This window comes from Cebus imitator, unplaced genomic scaffold (genome assembly GCF_001604975.1).
Source record: "Cebus imitator isolate Cc_AM_T3 unplaced genomic scaffold, Cebus_imitator-1.0 Scaffold44, whole genome shotgun sequence".
Lineage (NCBI taxonomy): Eukaryota > Metazoa > Chordata > Mammalia > Primates > Cebidae > Cebus > Cebus imitator.
Window position 1 is genome coordinate 6,072,380 of NW_016107359.1, and position 6,000 is coordinate 6,078,379.

The following is a 6,000-nucleotide window of genomic DNA, read 5'->3' on the forward strand; positions in this document are numbered from 1 at the left end:
CCTAAAACTGAATATTGTGTTTAGGAAAGTGACTTTCATTCCATTTTTTTTTTCCCCTTTGAAGCAGAGTCTTGCTCTGTCACCCAGGCTGGAGTACAGTGGTGTGGTCTCAGCTCACTGCCTCCACCTCCTGGGTTCAAGCGATTCTCATGCCTCGGCCTCCCGAGTAGCTGGGACTACAGGTGTGTGCCACGGCACCCAGCTAATTTCTGTATTTTAGTAGAGAAAGGGTTTCACCATGTTGGCCAGGCTCGAACTCCTGGCCTCAAGTGATCCACCTGCTTTAGCCTCTCGAAGTGCTGGGATTACAGGTGTAGGCTAGGAAAGTGACTTTGAACATGAAAGCATTCTAATACTAATAATAGAGCTCATTTTCCAAATAAATAATAATCTATGAAGGACACCAATAACATGCAATAGTAATAACTCATTATTCTTGAGCAAATATCTGCACATTGGAAATATATACAGACATATCTATATCTAAATACATATATCTCTATGCACATATATCTGTATCTATATACATACATCTAGATATATATATCTATATTCAGACATAGGTGTCTATATATATCTCTAGATATATGTCTGAATATAGATCTATCTTTCTCTATATATCTACTGTCAGTTGGAAAAGATCAAAAGACCAGTATTCAGGAGACCACTTCAAAAGGGAAACCAGTATTTTGGACTAAGTTTTATCTCTTTGCATATAGGCGACGACACCACAAGAATAGCAGCAAAAGGAAAGCCACCAAGTGAAAAGGAAGAACATTTGAAGCAGGAGAGAAATAATTTCTGAGCAAGAAGGGCTATGTGACGATGGTTCATTCAGCTGGTGATCCATTACCCCTGTTAAGAGGCCAAAGAGAACTGTAGATCTCTGAGGTCCACAGGGGCAGGGGCAAGGGAATACCATGAAGGGAACACTAGAATAAATGAAGTGCCTTAACAGCTGAAAAGGCTGATGGATGTGCTCTGCACCTCAGAAGACAGAACTCCCAGCAGGAGAATAAAGAGTGCGACAGAGCAGAGCCTGCTAGAACCACACAGTTAGGGAACTGATCCTCTAATAACCTCTCCTTTCAGAAGTTTATAATGTGCTATAAAAACCCCTTGTCTCTGGACTAAAACCTGGCACTACCACACTTAACTGCATTTTATTGCCATTGCACAAATCTCTGATATGCTGTTACTTTCTCTTAAATAGAATTGGTTCTATTTTAGCAATGCAGGTGCCAAGATGTTTTGTAAAAATTTTCTGTAGAGAATGGATTTGATTTTTAAAATGCAGAGACTGGATTTCAATTCTTAAGTTGAAATGCTGGACTAGGCACCAAGGACTTTTGATTAAACCATGCCTATGTTCATGCTCTGAATCCCACCTTGGATGGTATCTGTTGATACAGAAAACTGCATGAAAAGCAGAGATATTCAGCTTCATGATTTCTAATGGTGAAGGTCATCCTATGGCTAACTTTCTTCAACAGCCTTCATAACAAAATTTTGGAAAGCATCTGTTTCTCATATGTATATTGGCAGTTTCTTTTGCTATCAGTCAAGAGGAAATAAAATACTTTATTTCATGATCTATTGATGCTTTAAAAAATAGAACCAATGATAGACACGGTGATTACAGATATATTTCAAATGTTGCCACCATTAGTAATGAGACTTCATATATCTTTACCTGACACAATGTTAATTCAGTGGTTGGTCATTTTTCATGATCTCTCCATTCCATACCTCCAAAATAGGCTAACTAGAATTCCAGTCAAATTCAATGACTATGTATAATCAAATTCAGAGTCAGAAATAAAACTTGGGTCTTTATATCTCTACTTTCCTTCCCTATATCATTCTCTATAATCAGAATCAATAATAATGAATGAGTTATCATTAACTATTCACTAATTTCCAAGTAATTACCTTTTCCTAAGTACATAGGGTATATACAGTGTTGAAAAATTGGCTACCATCATGGAAGCATAATACATTGAAGTAAAAACACACTTACCTAGACAGCCAAAAATCTAATTAATCAATTTATACTATTTTATATTTTCTAGGATTTGTTCCTGAAGAAAGGGTCACTTGGATAGTACGGATGTTCCAGTTAATTATTTTCAAAGTTAATTGCTATTTGGTTTTGACTCTGTTGGTTTATCTATTTTCAGGTTAGAGGCCCAGCTTCAAGCTAACATGTTTAATTCTAAGGTCTAAATAATCCCCCCTCCCTTCTAGTTCTAGTTTTAAAGAAACTAGTGGGCGGAGTACGCTCTCTTAGGAAAGAAACATTTTACGCAATGGATGGGGAAATCATATGTTTTTTCCAACTTTGAGCTACATATTTGCATTTTTCTTCCTCTTGCCATTAGAGCTGGTATGTGAAGGGCGAAAAGACCCTTCACCTTGAACCATACTTTATTTATTTATTTTTTTGAGACAGAGTTTTTCTCTTTTTGCCCAGGCTGGAGTGCAATGATGCGATCTTGGCTCACTGTAACCTCTGCCTCTGGGTTCAAGTGATTCTCCTGCCTCAGCCTCCAGAGCAGCTGGGATTACAGGTGTGCACCACCATGCCCAGCTAATTTTTGTATTTTTAGTAGAGATGGGGTTTCACCATGTTGACCAGGCTGGTCTCCAACTCCTGACCTCAGGTGATCTATCCTCCTCGGCCTCCCAAATTGCTGGGATTTACAGGCGTGAGCCACCATGCCTGGCCACTTTATTGTTTTAACAACTCAAGATTGAGAGTTCTGGAAATAGACTAAGAGCCAAAGAAGAGTCTCACTTGTACATGGATCCTTTGCAAGCACTTTGATTCTGTGTTTAAGGCGAAGTCTTCTGTTTTGACTATCTGAGCTACAGGTTATTGCTTTGAATTTTTTTTTTTTTTTTGGACTACCTCCAGTTCCTTTTGTACATGTTTTGAGCTGTGGTAGTCACTGGACATCCTGATTTGGACAATAATTGCTCTGTGGTTGTTTTTGTCCAACTTTCTGAACAACTCTACATCACAAGATTCTAAGTGGGATCTCTTTCGATATGGTGCGCTTGAAACATAAAAACGGGACCCATCATCTTGCCTAGGCTATGGCTTTCTGGAGGAATGACTTCAGTCGTTTACTTGGGGGTAGGAGGGAGGGTGAAGAGGCAAGGGGCACTATCTGAAAGATTTCAAACAAGTCATCAATTGCTTACGGTCAGACCACCTTACTTGACATGCTGCTTTGGAGCCAAATGAATTCATTATTATACCACCTAGCAGGCTGCTCTGTAGCATCCATAAACTGGCATTGTTTCAACCAAATAGAGCAATTGCCTGGGTTTCCTAGTGGCAGCACTTATATTCTCTAGGTGCCGTAAAGGCCTCTGGACCTTTCCTTACTGTTTTCCCTTCTCTGCGTTTTAAAATGCCTGATTCTTTCCCAGATATCCTGACAAACTATTGTAATAATGGGTAAGTCTAGATTAATATTATCCTTCCCTTGTCATATATCTGCATTTGAGCTGGAATCCTTAGAAATGGCTTTACTGGAGGAGATTTCAGGCCCCATACCAGGCATGAAGAGACGTGAGCTTTCAACTCCTCTCAAACTAGGCCATGTAAGTGACTGTCTACGCTGACTTCAAAGGCATTTCGTTTTGGTGCTTAATCTGGTCTGCCTGTGAGAGGCTCACCATTATACCTTCTAACACTAAACTGTGTGTGTGGATGTGTATTTAGATTCAGCATAACGGTGTGTATGATTTTTTTTTTTTTTTTTTTTTGGTTTGTGCTTTTTTTTTTTTTTTTTTTTTTTTTTTTTTTTTTGGTTTGTGCTTTCAAGAATCAACTAAGAAAGTTCTGTTATTTGATCCTGCTGATGTTCCCTTTCAGACAGCTGCCACCAGCACCGCTTGGCCACTTCCTTTCTATTTCCTATTCCCTTTCAACTGTCTAGCTTACTTTGATATGATTTCGTCTCTCTCTGTAATGGCAATGAGAGAGGATGTTTTTTCCCAAGGCCATGGCATGATATGCCTTTTAATTCATTTTAGGCTTATTACCTTACAAATTTAAGAATGAATTAGGGTTCTGTTTGCCTGGGCCACGCATGCTTTAGACAAGTGGGAAGGTAAGAGGACAACGTTAGATCATGTGTTCACTTGGTGGCCCCTTTCTGGGACAGAATTTGTTGTTAGAGGTTTGATTCCTGGGTCTGCCCCTTTTCGGCCTTGTGACTTTGGATAACCCACAAAATCTATCTGCTCACCATGTCCTTCTTTGTAAAATAGTAAAGAGAATATAATTTTACCTTCCTGGACTCCCAGAGATGCTAGGAGCTTTCAGATCATGTGTGAAAGTTGCTTTAAATTCTCTGAATTCCATGCAAGAATGCTTTTAAAAAGGCTTAATACAGAAATGTTAAACAGAGAGCAGATTTTGTTTTGGAAAACAATGTGTGTTTTTTAGGAATAATATTTCCATTGCACAATTACAGTTTTTGAATTTTTTTACTGTGACTTCTGGAACTTATTTTTAACACATGATTTAACAATATGCTGTGTTTTTGACAGCCTTATATATCTTTCTCGAGAAATCTGCAACACTGTGCTGTTAATTTGAACCTAGGGAGTGAATCTGGTCCCCAGTGAATATTGCCATCACTGGAACCCGAGGTCCTATTAACAATCCACAAAATAAAAATCACAGGTAAGGCTGCTTTATAGTAGACTCTTTCCTGTAGATTATAGTGCCTATTTTGCAATGCATTTTTCTTTCTCAGCATTTGGCTTCTATCTGACCTATTAGTAACTCCAAGGTAAGATACATTATTCTCTAACTTTTGGGAAAGAAAAAAACCTTGCAATTAATGCAGAGACCATACATTTATATTAAATAATATGAGTCATGAAGTATGCTTATATTTGTATTTATAATTCCTTGTTGCTAGACATCTTCCATTATTTCTGGGTTGGATGGTAGCAATTTGCCACTATTTCTTTCAGAGGAGAGGGAGCATATGGTTAGCTCCCTAGATTTGAGAATTCAGACCATCTATATTCACTAATGAAATGATTTTGAAATTATGGCAATTGCTTCTTTTTCTCTCAAGACCAAAAACTGTGATCCCCAATTCCAGTTTCATCACCCTCCAGGGTAGCTCCAATCATCCCAGAAATTGGCATGAAAATTTGAAGACAAAATTAGTTTTCATTCAGTTTAAATTGAAAACAACGGCATGCCAAATTGAGCTGTTAAAGAAAGGGTTATCTTGACAACTAATAAATACCATTTTCAACCTGAAAATATTCTATTCAGAGCATGGTGTACACTAGCTAGGAGCAGTGTGAGATGTACTCAGGGTGGCACCTCTGAAAGCAGCAGACTAGGGAGGATTTCATTCTTTAGAAAGTTCTTTTTTTTCAAATTTTCTAATTAAGGCTTGAAATAATTTCAGGACAACTATTCGAAGGCGGCAAAATTATTGTTTAAAGTTGATCCCTGCTTGTTAAGTCTGAATCCCATTTGAACCATAGATAAACCTCCATGCTGGGGAAAACCAAAAACATTTTGTTTCATTTCCTTCCATGTTATGATTTCCGTCTGTCAGCCCCAGAACACTTACCTAGTATCGTCTGCCGGGCGCCTGTTAGAAAGCACTCACAAGACACACCCTTACTTCCTTGCATCACCACCCTCATCATTAGGCTTTTAAAGACGCGTCGGGCCAGGTGTGGTGGCTCACACCTAATAATCCCAGCACTTTCAGAGGCTGAGACAGGCGGATCAGGAGGTCAAGAGATGGAGACCATCCTGGCCAACATGGTGAAACTCTGTCTCTACTAAAAATACAAAAAATTAGCTGGGCATGGTGGTGCGTGCCTGTAATCGCAGCTACTCAGGAGGCTGAGGCAGGAGAATTGCCTGAACCCAGGAGGCGGAGGTTGCGGTGAGCCGAGATCGCGCCATTGCACTCCAGCCTGGGCAACAAGAGTGAAACTCCGTCT